The sequence below is a fragment of the Ochlerotatus camptorhynchus genome, unplaced genomic scaffold (assembly GCF_037179485.1).
Source record: "Ochlerotatus camptorhynchus isolate MF236.1 unplaced genomic scaffold, CSIRO-AGI_Acam_v1.1 ptg000062l, whole genome shotgun sequence".
Taxonomy (NCBI): Eukaryota; Metazoa; Arthropoda; class Insecta; order Diptera; family Culicidae; genus Ochlerotatus; species Ochlerotatus camptorhynchus.
In genome coordinates, this window is record NW_027040552.1 from 12,581,321 (window position 1) to 12,597,752 (window position 16,432).

The 16,432-nt window shown below is 38.0% G+C and overlaps 1 protein-coding gene across 1 annotated transcript in view; it reads right to left on the reverse strand.

Moving 5' to 3' along the window:
• LOC135696859 (uncharacterized) overlaps positions 1–15,889 on the reverse strand; it is a 616,504-nt gene extending 600,615 nt beyond the window's left edge. Inside the window, exon 1 of the mRNA XM_065216396.1 lies at positions 14,765–15,889. The gene's annotated coding sequence lies outside the window, so the exon portion shown is untranslated. The remainder of the gene's footprint in view (positions 1–14,764) is intronic.
• Positions 15,890–16,432: the final 543 nt, after the last annotated feature.

Below are 16,432 nucleotides of genomic sequence, written 5' to 3' on the forward strand. Positions count from 1 at the left end.
GCTGATGTGTAGAAAGAGCTTTTGGAGCTAACTATTGTGTCTGAATTGGAAAGATTTCGTGTGTTTAAGTTTCGATTTCACTATCGTGATTGTGTTTGGTCATGTTTGATAGTTTATTGTAGCTTAGAATCGACCCAAGAAATGTAACGGTGGAGCTGGTACTTGACCGCGTGGATCTATTATTAGGTTTTTGCAAAATGCATTACTTTGTGCACAGAGTGGAAAGATGTTTAGTTGTGGTTGTTTAGAGATGACTAGAGAAAGATAAGCATCAGGAATGCGCTCCCGGATGTATTGATTTGGTGAGTATGTTCCAGTTGAAGATTGTTCTTATACATTTCTCGATTGCATTTTCGAGGGGACGTGTCTGCTTTTGTGGGCAGTGCGTTTGGTTGTCGGTTTGGTGTGGTTGGTGGCTCGCCCGCGCGTTGTGGCGCCGCCATCAGGTATGGGAAAATTTCTCCTATCTGATGGTGGTGTTGGCATGCGTGGGCGGGATGCTGGTTGCGCCGGATTGATGATGGGATGCATTGTTTGCGGGAGTGGATGCGTCCCTTCGGGGGAGTATTCGAGATTTATGTATGTTCATCGTTCATCGTTTCATTTGTCAGAGTGATGAGCACGGTCGCATGATGCATGTTCCTCGGCTTTTTACGGTTAGGTGTCTACGAATAATTCACTATGATTTTATTTCCATCTTGATATAGTTTGAGTTTGAATACATCCTAGGTCCTATTATATTATTATTAAATATTCATTGGTACATATTTATAACAGGGTCAAAACACAACTGGAAGAAGCAACGTAACATCATTTGATTTTCTCTAATGTATGTTTAACGTTTATATGACAGTGAAATTAACCATTTAATTTTTCCTTTCCAGGATAGAAAGTTACATAACTTATTGATATATTTATTTGTTTATTTGTAAATACTTATTTAATCAAATTCTGAATATGAGTGATGCGGAAGCTTATTGTGTTCGCGAGCCCTCCGTTTAGACTGGACGCATTGATTTAAATCTTTAAGTTTATTTTCAGCTCATTGACATTTTTAGATTAATATTATAATGATTCACTATTTTCAGCCTTCGTTCAGGAAAATACAAAAAAACATTGGAATGCATGATTACAATTGCATAAAAAACTGTTAACTGTCCAAATAACCTCGATTTTTCTGACTATTGATGCATTATGAAAGTTTACCAATATTAAAAAAAAGCATTCCATATTGCGTTAAGAAATTCCATGGTGCATAATAAAGTGTTTGTTTCAATTCCAATAAAATATCAGAAGTTAAAATCAGTTGAATGTATTGAGGTTAACTGAAATCGAGCTTATTTGTATTTTGTAATACTTGTTTATTTAACATTATTTTATATATTGCATGACTAGTAAATTAGTTTTATTTCACATTTTGAAAATCTCATTATATCACTATATAACTATCATTATATAACTATAATTTTCATTTCTAGAAAAAAGTTGTCCTGTAGATCCTGAAATACCAAAAGGTGTATCAAATAGCTTATCATTGTTATTTACTTTTTATTTTATTATAATATAATATGAATTTGGCCGGTTGCTTTTGGTGCAGCTCAACTTGGTTATTTGGCTGAGATCATTCCTTTTTATTTATTTATACAGTAACCCCTCCCTATCGTTTAAACATCAATTCAGCTTATCGTTTACCAAAACGAACCTTGCTGCAAACCCTACCCTCTTACCCAACATCCCAGTGACTCCTCGTGGAAGTGCATAGGATTTCTCGGCTTCCAGCAAAGCGAGTGTCACGTCAACACATTCCTACCCATTTCTTTCTTGACCTGCGTTCAGGCGCGGCTGGCGCTGGTATTGCCTAATTTGAGATCACCAGTTTTTACACATTGAGGATGATTGCTAGTCCCAAGCATCGTCTATTGGTTCTCTGTGTAATTACAGCTGATCTGGCAATAACAGAGTAGCAACCGTGGGCGGTCAATCATGCTCATGCTCATGCTCAATTTACGAAAGATAGAGTTGTGAAAAAAAAAATACAAAATAGGGTAAATTTATAGTTGAATATCTGCCATACAACAAAACCAATTTTATCACAACAAAAACAGACTTGTTAATCGTTATCATATCAACCTCATATAACATTATTTCAGCGTTTGAGCAACTAGATCAGTTGTAAGTGAAATTCAATAATTTCCCATTGTCGAGGAGTGTGACCCACGTGACTAGCACCAAACCAGCACAAGAACCACACACAAGGAATCAGCGGACCTACGAAAAAAAACTGGAACCAGGGATCTTCAGCTGCACAGCAAGGTGTTGAAGTGCGTTAAAGCCATCCCCGGCCTTTCGATCCAAGATGTGGTCAGAAGGTACAACGCCAACTTTCAACACGGGAAAAAAAAGAGTTCCCATATTCGTGAACCACAGCCGTGAACCATAGTTCACGGTGTATATTTGAGACAATTTTGTTCTGGATAGCTGGCCGTGATTTTTAGTTCACGGTCCGTTCCCGTTTTCGGGAACGGATTTTTTTCCGAGAAACGGTGCGGAACATCCTTGCCAGGGAAGGATACAAGTCGTACAAAGCCAGTAAACATCCGAACCGGCACATGAAGCAGAATTCCGTGGTCAAAAAGCGTGCAAGGCTCTTGTACGAAACACAAGGGCTGCACTTTGATCGATGACGAAACATACGTCAAACTCAATTTTAAACAGCTTCTCGGTCAAAACTTTTACATCGTGTTTGGACGTGGGGATGTGCCGGGAAGATTCAAGTTTGTGTTTACCGACAAGTTCGCAAAGAAGGCCATGATTTGGCAAGCGATTTGCAGTTGTGGCCCGAAAACGGAACGATTCATCACATTCTCAACGATGACATCCCAAGTTTACATCGAAGAATGCCTGAAAAAGCATGTATTGCCGTTCATCCGCAAGCATAGGAACAAAGTCATATTTTGACCCGATTTGGCCAGCTGCCACTACTCCAAGGTAGTTCTGGAGTGGTATGCTGCCTGCAAGATCGATTTTGTCCCCAAGCTAATGAATCCTCCGAATTGCCCGAATTTCGAACAATCGAAAAATACTGGGCAATTTCAAAGCAGCAACTTCGACGAAGCGGCGGGGCAGTCAAGGACATCCAGCAAATGCGGGCAAACTGGTAGAAATGAACTGATTCCGTGTCAGTTTCCACTGTGCTGGCGCTGATGGGCTCCATTGATAGGAAGGTCCGAGATTTCGTTCGAACTGTAACTTTGAAGTTTTAATAACATTACTGTAAAGCAACCATTAATGGACTTTTTAAACTTATTGAATCACGAATTACGGGGCTTTTTGTGCGTACCAATTTACTTTAAGTCAGCCTCTACATGAGTGAGTGTACATGATGCTTCTCGTTTATTATGCCGATCGTCCATTACTCAGCAAAAAAATAATTTTGATATCTCATCGAAGTGGCTGCACTTCAATCGTGTCCAAAATATGGTGTTATATTACTTTCCAAAATGGTCAACATTATCATTTATACACTGCATGCACTGAAATTACGTTGTTTTAACTGCATTTGTTTATTTTTGTGGTCATAAAAATACATGAGTTTTTGACATGATTGAAGTATATATTAAAATTTATTTTTTGCTGAATACTACCCATGATCTTTTAAACCTGGAGACAAAAAAGCTACGAAAAAGCGCTTATGCCTTGATTGAATTCTACTTTTGCGCGACGTTTCACTAAGTATAAACTACGACTGACGCGACGATTTTATCAGCGTATACATATTGCACATCTCTTAACCTATCTTGACCGAACTCTATTGGGTTTTAAAACGATTGTTTTCTCCTTCATATTTCGTCGTCAAAACCTCCAAACCCCACAATCAAACGCGGTGTTCTTTTCAGTTATTCGAAAATTTCGGTCATTCCATAAAACATTGTAACTATTTACAAAATCTTCTTCGCGTCTAACACTTTCATCCCAACTGGTTGCATTTTCCAAAATTATTCGAAAGGAACAACACAAAATTTTACTATTTTTGACGTAGGACTACGTTTTTGATTTCTATATAGGGGTACACTTTGTGAAAACCGAAAATGGAACATGTAACAAATTAAGAAAGATTTTGAACGTTAATAACTCAGCTGACCCTGGTCCAATTTCAATAATTTTCTCTCCAATCGATCAGATATATGGCTATGCATCGATAACAGTGCTTCCGAATGTTGATTTTCAACAAGAAACTATTGAAAAACTGGTAAATGTCCAGCATTGTCCAAAAGCGTCGAATTAACTAACAAATCCACCAATTACCTACATGTATATGCTGCTTCCCCAGCACAGTCGTCAGAGAGTAGTAAATAGACGAAACAAGTCGAAGTGGCATTCGCCTCCGATCCTCGGGCGCGCTCGAATAGGGAGGATGGAATTGCGTAATATTTTGCACACTCATCGCCATATCCAGAACCAAACGCAAATTCTTCGAGATACGAGGTGTGCTGAAGGTGTTCCTGAAAAATGAGATCCGTGATGCTGTCACCTACACTAAACACGCCAAACGTAAGCGGCCATGGATGTTATCTATGTTTTGAAGTGGCAGAGACGCACTCTGTTTGGTTTCGGAGGTTAAATCATCACCAACTTTGGCATCAAAACGGCTCTTTTCAGGGCCACCAAGCTTATTACAGTAAAAAATAGGAATAGAATTCATCTGCCTGTTTGTCCATATTCAGAACCAACGATCACACAAAATGCTCATGTAATCGAACTGGAAGCAGGGGTACAAATTGTTTTGATCAACCTTGATGAACTTTGAATCGCCACGGCCGGATATTTTCGATGGAAGAAGCAACAATCTAGCATCTAATTCGACGAAGACAGTAGGAAACATTTGTGAAGCCGAGTTATTTACGAAAGAGAGTGTCGATGAAGAGAATCGATCAATGTAGATAGGACCTATTGAAAAGTGACACGAGATTTGTTTTCCTTACTGAGCTCCAATGTTACCGACGCCAGGCAGGCTGCTCCCACACCTGGACCCTACCAAACGACCCATAAACTCAACCGGGGATCAACAGCTTTACTTCCCGAAGGAATGCGTGATCAGAGATGTTATGCCTTAGAACATGCCGGTGGCGCCGACTGAGATTGGACCCAGGCCTGCTGGGGTGATATCACGGCGAATGAGATCGACCCAAATTTGAGTTTAGTTATTCCAGAAATAAGAAATAAAGTGCAGGAACTCAGCGATGAGTAAATTTGCCTCATGGTTTCCCAGGTTTTTCCAGGATTTTCCAGGAAAAAAATCCCGATTTTGAGAAAAGTAAAGATTGGATTCATTCAATCTATTAGTACTACTCCGAGACTGAATAAAATTTTCGTCAATTTCTTCATTTTCTGGCAGATTTTTTAGGTTTTCCACAGGAATTCATGAGACAAATTTACTCATCGCTGAGTTCCTGCACTTTTGGCGATTATGAGTGAACTAAACTCAAATTTGGGTCGTTCTCATTCGCCGTGTACACCAAAGGAAAAGAGCCAGTGTCGCTACTTGATAGCATACTACTCATAATGGGAGGAGTCTTTGTAGCTTTTATAACACTTGGTTGTACATCATTCTGCTTTAACCTGAAAAGATATAAAGAGCGCTGCTGTATGTCATTAGCTCATTTTCGCTTCGGACGGCGTGGTGAACAGCAATAGCAGCAGTAGGAAGGTGGTGGCTAGTCCACTTCTTCACACCTAACAAGCAACAATTGACTGGTCGTGGCAAAGGAGGAAAAGGTCTGGTAAAGGAGGCGCCAAGCGTCATCGCAAAGTTCTTCGAGTTAACCGCCATCGGTCGTCTGGCTCGTCGTGGTGGTGTCAAACGTTTTTTCCGGTCTGATCTACGAGGTTTGCTAAAGGTGTTCCTGGACAATGAGGTCCAAGATGCTGTCACACTAAACACGCCAAGCGTAAGTGGCCATGGATGTCCTCTTCAATAAAACGGCCCTTTTCAGCTTACATCAGTAAAGAGTCGGAATAGAATTTATCTGTGCTTGTTTGTCCATATTCAGAACCACAAGCCCCCACACAAAAACACAAAATGCTCTCCAGATTTGTAATCTTGTAACCAAACTTGGAAGCAGGGGTGCAAGTGATTTTGATTGAGCTTAATGAATTTTCTTTTTGAAAAAAATACTACAAATTTGGTAAGCCTACAATTCAAAAACGGAAAGAGTTTAGATAATAGATAATTGATCAATTAAAAGAACTAAATGCTTTTCACATTTATTCGGTCCACTAGCGGTCCTACGTCAAGCTTCCGTTCGTGCCCCTTGGCACAGACCCTTCTACTTTTTTTTATTTACTAACGACACTTTACCATCATCGTGGCATTCGTGCCGGAAAATTTTACTTTGGATTTTGTTAAGCTTAGTCGCACTTTTCATACGATTGAAATTTTGACAATACACCAAAATTTCTGTTCCTAATTGTGTTCGAAGTAGTTGGCTGGATTGTGTCAGTCGACAAATTTAAATTGAAAATACTAATTACCTCTCGTTCTAGATGTAGAGAAGTCGTTAAATTCTGGATAACGTTGGGTTCTGCACAATCTTTGTCGGGTTCTGTCTTCCTCAATTCCGTACAAAACACGAATCATCCCGTTTGACAAGTGAGCGGGAACGGTAGCGTCCTTTTTCACATTAAGTGAACCCCACAGGTATCAATATATTGACGCAAAGGGGAATTATTGAAAATAATACTGATGATGTGAATGTAGAAATATTGTCAATATCAATGTATTGACGTCAATATAGAATGTATTGACAATACAATTATTGCCAATACAAGCAATCGTGTAGGGTCTACTTTACACTTCCCAATTTAAAAAGTCAATATATTAGTGCATTCCTGAATGCACGTAGCTGATACTTCTTCTTCTCCTAGGCTTGTTATTCTTCTTCAGCGTACGATTTGCTGACTCTTAAATTAGTGTTCTAGATGCTCAGTTATTAATTGAGAACTTTCTCTATGCCAACCAATGCATTAATTTGTACATATATTGTGTGGCAAGTGCAATAATACCATAGAGGTAAGTTTAAGGCCAGAAGGTTCCGATTAAACGTGCTCAACTTTATGGCTCAGCTCTGGTACTTTCTTCGGTCCCAAGCTTATCGATGCACCCTTCGAAACATAGGGAGATCCGCGACCCCTCATTTTATCTGTCAAAATTACAAAGCGATTCAGTACGGTTTTACTGAGTTTTTGAATTGCGAAACTGATCGGAAAAAGTTTAAAAATCTGTGGAAAATTTAATAATGAGAAAATTTGTTCTGAACATGGACATACTTAGTTCTGCTAACTCCATTTAATGATAGAACATAAAGATGGTCGATTTCATTGATTCCTTACGGATAACGGTAATTTAAATTTTTACCAACTTTTTCAGCAATTCAATAGCCCAGTAAAAAAATACTAATCCTTGTAAAAAATCTTAGTGCGTAGTAATAGAATTTCGACTAGAATGGGGTACGTTAATCGATTTGCTTGGGACCAATAGGCTAGTCAAGTAGTGAGCCAATTTCAAATCTATAGTTTCGTATTGATTGTTGGTTGTACTGCAGATCCTGCAGGACCAGAAGGTGTATAAAATAGCATATCATTGTTATTTACCTTTTATTTTATTATAATATCATATGATCGATGGTTTTCAGAATTTGGATCACCCAAAGAATAAATTGGATATCATCATACATTAGATCAATGTTTTAAAATTGTCTTACCTATGTAGAGTTTTGATATTTCAAGAAATTCATGGTTACTTGTTTTTATTACTCTTGTATGCTCAAATACCTTGATTTATTTCACAAATTGATTCTTTACTTAAATTTCGGATTTATTATATAGGAAAAGTTGAGTTCAATCATACAGTGAAAGTCACATATTTATATATAGCTTGAATTTAATGAAATTGAGTGACTAAAAACAAAGTTGTTTGTATTTTGTTATATTTTAGTAATTATATATCTACGAGTTGGTTCCGGAATTTCGACGTCTGTGTTTGAATGAAATACCTGCGATAGCTTGAAGAAAATGTACGAGAATGCCTGTTGCTATTGGTGCAGCTCCACTTGGTTATTTAAGTGAGATCTTTCCTTTTTATGTATTTATACAGTAACGCCTCCCTATGGTTAGGACGTCAATTCACCTTATTGTTTACCAAAACAAACCCTGCTGCACACCCTAGTGTCACGTCAACACATTCTTACCCATTCCTTTCTTGACCTGCGTTCGAGCGTGGCCGGATTGAGGATGATTGCTAATCCTCAGGTATCGTCTATTGGTTCTGTGTGTAATTTCAGCTGATCTGGCAATAACAGAGTAGCAACCGTGGGTGGTCAATCATGCTCATGCTATCCAAACTAACATTAAGTGATCATTATAATACAATTATCAACACAACAAACAACATGCTTGGCTTTATTAAACGATTTAGCTATAATTTTCATGATGTACATTGCCTATGTGAGGTCAGTACTGGAATACTGCAGCATAGTTTGGTTACCTTATTCAATAACGCACGAGGAACGACTAGAATCGGTACAAAAGCCATTCTTATTGTAAATTATCTTGGACAAGTTTACCTCTTCCGTCTTATGAAGCACGGTGCATGCTAATCAACATTCAATCATTAAAAGAGCGTCGTGAATTTACACTGATATCATTATTAAACCATATCGTTTTACACCGCATTGATTCAGAAGAACTATTATCAAAACTATATTTTTATGTGCCTTCCCGACAACTGCGCAATCGGAATATTTTTTTACAAACCACCATCGTACAAATTATGCCAAATTTAGACCCTTAAATGATCAATGGCAAAAACCAAACACCACTTAAATTTAAGTCGTAATTTTAACACCTGAAAATAGAATATTATTAAGGCAAACATTGCTTTATGTATTTTAATTTTTTTTTTATTTATTGATTATTATTTAAAAAAAACAAAGAATGTAATTATTTATGTAACAAAATGGTCTACATCTGATTGACGACAGTAAATATCTGCATATATATATGTATACCTTTCATTAGTCACAGCTGCTGTGGCTCGATGGAGACGCATTGTGAACTACATTGCGTCTTCATCGTTTCCATGCACGTGTGGTGCATATATTGCGGAACAATAATTTTTTATTTAAAAAAAATTGTATCTCCAAAACTGCCTCTCCGACATCGCTAATTTTTTAATATGATATGTAAAATTAAATGACCCTTCAAATGAAAGATGTTTTAATGTAGTTTTAAGAAAAATTATGAAACACTCAGAGATATTTGATTTTGTAGGAAAAAATATCTTACAAATGCTTTTTCTTGATTTTCACTGCGAGGGTCTTCAACAACTTCTTATTTTAGTATTTTTAATTGAAAGATGTCTTTTGTTGGAAATTTCAGGGTTACATCTTCCTTATTGGGAGCTGAGGAGACATAGAGCTGCATCATATTGTATGTAAAATAATTATTATTTTCATTGCGGAATACCAGTTTTTTTATCCATATAAATGTATTTTCATTATTACGTATTTTAATGTTCTGATATATTTCATTTCTCCATTACATATGTTTACTATATATATAAATAAATACTGGGTTGGGAGGGAGCATCAGGGTATCATTTGACCTGAAACTGGACGATTGGAGTGGTATGACAACCGGAGTCTAGGAGGGAATAAACACTATCATTTTCTTTATCCTACCGATTCGATTGTGATGGTGTGAATTCTACTCCAACAGTTTCAGTGAGATTGACGCGCCCTTCTTAACAAACCATCCTGTAGGAAGCTTAATAAGTATTGCGAATTGCGTTATTCGATTTGTTGGATCGTATCGTTGGAAGGAGATTCTTAAATTCCCGTGGATTTCGCGTAAGTGTCTCTGCTTACGGGTCCACCCCACCGTTTTTGGCCCTTCATACAGCGATATTGTGAATTCAGATCGGTAGCTCAAATTGATCTTGCTATTAAGTGGAGCTGCATACAAGACAAGATCTTCGAAGGGATGGTGGCTACCTTACATACATACATACATACATTTTTAATTGAAAGATCATTTAATTTTACATATAATATCAAAAAATTAGCGATGTCGGAGAAGCAGTTTTGGAGATACAATTTTTTTTAAATAAAAAATTATTGTTCCGCAATATATGCACCACACGTGCATGGAAACGATGAAGACGCAAGGTAGTTCACAATGCGTCTCCATCGAGTCACAGCAGCTGTGACCAATGAAATCTATGAGTAACTTACAAGCTGGGTGCAACATTCAGTTCAACCTGCGGGCCGTCCATAAACCACGTAGACCAAGTTTTAAACATTGCAGATCCTACCTTTTCCTTCGTATACTCAAATTTTAAAGCGTTTCGTTTCAATACTCCTCCCATAGGGCCTTTTCCATGACAAGTTGTGAAAAAATGCCACACGGCAGCAATGCCAAAATTTTTTTGCATGTTGCATCAGTACCTAAGAGTCCAAGCTGTACCTCATAGGTATATCACTCGTTCGTAGGCAATGACTTTTATATAAGCTCCAGCCCAATAGGCTTCGCGGTGTTAGTGACGTTTGGAAATGTTTGGTGGTGTTTGTATTTATTCGCAATATTCATCTATTTACCTCAAACAGCTGTTTGAAGTGACGTCATTGCTTACGAACAGGTGATATACCTATGAGTTACAGCTTAGACTCGTAGGTATATCACTCACTCGTAGGTACGATATAACAACGAATGTTATGAAAGAAATGATCAGTTAGAAATCAAAGTTTCCTACTAGAACAGTTGACTTGAAGAATATCTAAAAATGAAACGTAAGTGTTCAATGTGTGATGTTTGGATGTTGAGTTCATGTGCCAGAAAAATCACCAATAAATTGTACGATTATGCAGTGGAAAAAAAGATTAAAATAGATGAGAGTAGCTCCTTCATTTGTCAACGATGCTACCACAAACTATATGAACCCAATGATGCCGTGACCGAAAAAGCCGTTGCAGGAACATCCAGAATCGCTGCTGCAGGTACGTTATTTGAAAATTCATGTGATTCTTGTTTAAATTTCAATTCTTTTCTTTTAACTACTAACTTAAACTTTTCTTTTTTGCAATCATTTTTCAGAGTCCATCGAAGCAACCAGCATTGAATCAATTTCCGTTGCGGGACCTTCCAGAATGGTTCCTTTTCCCTGCCAAGGTAAATAATAAAAAATAAATCATTTGTATGTTTTTTTTTTCTAATTATCAATCATTTTTTATATTTATTTTCAGAATCAGTGGAAACAACCAGTTCTGAATCGATCGTTACCACCTACAACGCACCTTTGTCGGACGAAAATGAATTCCTTATACAACTTAAGGATAAATATAAAGAAACAAGAGACAGCAATGAGCGATACAGGATTTTAACCACACTTCCCAAAAGTTGGTCTACATATAGAATTATGAAGGAGTTCAATGTTTCCCAACATATGGCCAACCAAGCAAAAGCACTGCAGCAAGAGAAAGGAATAATGTCGGTGCCTGTAAAGAGGTTAAGCAGAGCTTCATTAGGAGAACCAACGATAATGCTTGTTCGTGATTTTTACAATAGTGACGATATAAGTCGTGTTTGTCCGGGGAAAAGAGATTATTTAATATCTAAAAATGATGAAGGTGAAATCTACGTACAAAGAAGATTAGTTTTGTACTTGCAGGAGGCGTACTCCATCTTTAAAAATACATATCCTGATATTAAAATAGGATTTTCCATGTTCGCCAGTAACCGTCCGAAACACTGCATTTTGGCAGGGACAAGTGGTACGCATACCGTATGCGTTTGTATATATCATCAGAACGTTAAACTTATTTTTAAAACACTACAAAGCAGACAATGACTCCCAGATGGTGTTGATTCCTATCACGATTTGTTTAAAAAAATAATTTGTCAAAATCCAAGTGAACAATCCTGGCTGCAGTGTTGCAAAAATTGTTCAGGAACGCAAATTTTGGCCACAGAACTAATGACTATTCTTAGTAACGGACATGTTGAATCAATACAATTCAAACAATGGCGTCAAGTAGAGAGATGCATTATGGACTTAGTTGAAATGGACACACAGGAATTTATTGATACTTTTTTAGAAAAATTATTCAATTTATTGCCGCATAACTTTATAGCTGAGCAACAGGCAAATTACATGAAACACGTCAAAAGCAATTTGAAAGCTACAGAATGCATCATAATCTGTGATTTGTCGGAGAATTATTCTTTCGTTGTGCAGGATGCAGTTCAAGGCTTTCATTGGGCGAACGCCCAATGTACTATTCACCCTTGTGCTATTTATTTTAAAGACGAAGAATCTAACGATTTGAAATTTACTAGTTTTATTGCAATTGCTGATTTCACTAAACATAATCATGTCGCAGTTCGTTTATTTCTTACGCATTGTCTAGCGTTCATAAAATGTAAATTGCCAAGCTTACAACAGATTTACTTTTTCTTAGATGGATCAGGAAGCCAATATAAAAATAAGATGACCGCTTTTAATTTATGCAACATGCAAAAAGATTTTGGCATTGCTGCCGAGGGGAATTTTTTCGCAACTTGTCATGGAAAGGGCCCTTGTGATGCTTTGGGAGGAGTATTAAAACGACACGCTGCGAAAGCGAGTTTGCAAGGCCACCATATAACAACGGCCCAAGAACTTTACTCATGGGCTATTTCTAAGCCAGATTCAAAAATACACTATCAGTTTTTTTCGGAATCCGATTACAATAAAATGGAAAGAAAATTGAAAAACCGTTATATACATGTGAACCAAATTTCGGGGACACAGTCATTCCATAGTTTTAAGCCTCAAAACGAAAAGTATATTATTGTCAAACGGTATTCATTTTCAACGGCAGAAAAATGTGTGAAATTGTAATTAAAGAAAATAAATGCTTCATGTTTTACTTATTTTTCTTCGACCTCGTCATTATTTGTAGCATTTAAGTACTTCTCCCAGAATTTTGATACCAAAATTAATAATGTCAAACTGGGGCCTGTTTTAAAGCCACGAAGACTTCAATGGGGGAGGGGAGTCCAGCCACAGTATACGCTCGGTAAAAATATTTTAAAATTTTAGTAAAGTATACGAGGGGGGAGGTAGGATCTGCAATGTTTAAAAATTGGTCTACGTGGTTTATGGACATCCTCCAGGCTGAACTGAATGTTGCACCCAGCTTGTAAGTTACTCATAGATTTCATTAGTCACAGCTGCTGTGACTCGATGGAGACGCATTGTGAACTACCTTGCGTCTTCATCGTTTCCATGCACGTGTGGTGCATATATTGCGGAACAATAATTTTTTATTTAAAAAAAATTGTATCTCCAAAACTGCTTCTCCGAAATCGCTAATTTTTTGATATTATATGTAAAATTAAATGATCTTTCAATTAAAAATACTAAAATAAGAAGTTGTTGAAGACCCTCGCAGTGCAAATCAAGAAAAAGCATTTGTAACATATTTTTTTCCTACAAAATCAAATATCTCTGAGTGTTTCATAATTTTTCTTAAAACTACATTAAAACATCTTTCATTTGAAGGGTCAATCGTAAACATCGGTCAAGAGGTTCAGAAGTTATAATGTTTTGAAAGAAGACATTTTTGAAAAAAAAAATGATTTTTTGGACCACCCTAACACGGAAATGGTCACCCTAATGGCGCAATAAAAAAATACGAGTCTAATATTTTTTGATAAGGAAGAACTATACCAATTTTCATGAAATTCTGAGACCCACTATAACTTTTTTCTATGGAATTGCTGTATATATATATATTTATATATATATAAATGCACTTCTGCATGTCTACCTGACCTTTATAGATTCGGAAACTACTGAACCGATCGGCGTGAACATTTGTATGCAGGGGTTTTTGGCGCCTGGAAAGGTTCTTATGATGGTTTGAGACCCCTCCCTCTCTGTAATGGGGGCTCCCATACAAATGAAACAGACAAATATAGCATGTTTTTAAGAATCGGCGCATAAACTCAAGCTTGTATTGAATCCCGAGCAAGGCTGAGCACACTCAGCTAGTAAAATATAAATAAAAAGAATCACCTTGAAAGAACCAAGTATCATAATCCAGCGGGAACAGAGATCTCTTGTAATTGGATGCACGTCGAAATAAACATCTCCAAAAAGAGTTACTGACTTACTTATGGCATCACACTTAGTACTAAGTATTTTAGACATAAATTCATCATTGCTCACACTTTGAATTTTATTAAGATTTTGAACAGCTGAAAACATATCTCCTTGAAAAAAGAAAAACCATCCTATGCCTGCTCTCAGGTGGTTTTTAAGGGACTTCCCCTTTATTGATTCTGGTTTTGACAATGATTAATGAAACTGTCACAGTTGTTTTGAATTCTACAAAAACAAAAAAAAACAAAATTCAAAGAATCCTTATGTTTGAACAAGATCGGTACAATCTGAAGAGCGCCGTAATGGATTTTCAATGCATTACATTAACTGTATTTAAAAAATAAATTCAAAGCTTAAACATTCATACATTTTAATCGAAACGCATTCCATAAACCCGGCAAAGCCCCTTGAGCTTAAAACGCCCCGATCTGTCATTCGTTGGAAACCACCTCAGCTCCACACCCATTTCCATATAAATAATAAATATTTACATACCGGGGACAATACAGCATAAATGAATTTCAATTATGGCCCATATTCAAAAAATGATGGTATATTGCCTACCGTAAATATTTTCTCCCACAGGCCGATATCGATGAATCACCGGAACTGCGTGACGTGCTTCCTGCTGCGTTTCAATTCGAATTTCTTTGTTATATTTGCGCGGCTTCCTGCTCCCCCTAGCCGTCCGAATCGAATTGATTTCAATCAAAAGCGATTCTGTAACTGTGTCCTTCAATTAATAGCCAATTAATCACTTTTCACTCGCCTCACCCCGTGCACAATCCACCGATGCTACGCGATGGAATCCACGTCTCACTCAATATATATTCATTACCCGACAGGATTCACTGTATTATTGGGCCATTTGTTTGAGCACCCTGCTTTTTCACCATCACACTTTTTTTTTTCTCTCCCGTTTCGGAAATATATTTATTTTCCACAGCTTTCGTGCACTGCTTCAGTATATTTTCGCAGAATAAATGACGCTGAACTGGTTTTTATTTTTCTTTCTTTCGGTATGCCCTTTTCCATTCATAAACTATTTTACTGCACTTCTTTCCTCTGCGTTTGCAATTGCACCATTCGTTTTTCTTTCGCTGGATCTTCTCGGCCAATTTATGGTATGTAGAGTACGGTCACACCACGGTGCTGCAGCAAATATTTCCAAGCACGTGAACTCCACTCGCCAATAACTTTCAACTCAATTTTCCACTGACATCGAGCTCTTGGCCCCGCAATTCTCGCAACACTCCCACCCCTTGCACACTCTCCCACGCTCTAGGTCAGGACCCACAGGACCGGTCAGCAGCACATTCAATTTCGCTGGAGCACACTCAAATATTTGCTTTTACCGGTTTTCCCTTTATTCTAATATAACCGACCGCCCGAGCCAAAAAAAAAAAACACAACAGGGCGAGTAGCTCCTGCAAAAACAACGGATCTGCTGCACCCGGGTGAATTTCACTTCCGCGAAAACTATGCACTTTCACTGTTATAATCAAGCCATTAAGTTCCGATCCACGGCTGAGCAAAACCTGCAAACCCGAAAAACCACAAGTTCAGATTACTCGCGCAAGACAGGCAGCTAATCACCGTTAAACTATGCTGCGCATCCGGAACTCGAAAGATTCACCTCCGCAGAAATTGAATCGAAAAACTGTGGCCCGAAATCACGCGCGCGTACACGTCCTGAACGACCGGCATGCGATTCGCATCTAAAGGAGCATCCGCCAACAGAGAGCACAGCAGCAGCGGGCAGATCACATCAGAAAACCCCCCCTAGCGGCGCCAGGCCAGGCCAGGAATCGTTCGTAACATATCGAGAAAAGGAAATCGGAAGCGTTAGGCGATCGTTCTCTCTCTCAGCCAGAATATGTTGGTACCGTGGCATTCTCTCGTTCCTATGTAGGGCCGAATGTTACGAAGGTCAGGTTTCGTTGACTGTGAGCGCGAGAGAACATGTGATGGTCGTCAAGTAGCCGAAGCAAATTGGTTAACGAGTCGAAAAGCGCTCGTTGTTGGTGAGACTGCCGAACGGAAAATTTGGGGGTGAGAGCATAACACGGGTGAGAAGGTTGAGAAAATTGTGTTATGGTTTCCATGTTGAAGAAAACTGTGTGAAGCAGAGAGAAAACCAAATTTCACCGCGGAGAGTTATGGATCGTGAGAGGTGGGTGTTGTTTTGATGCACCAGACGTTACCGTCGTTATGGATGTTTCAAACAAAGAG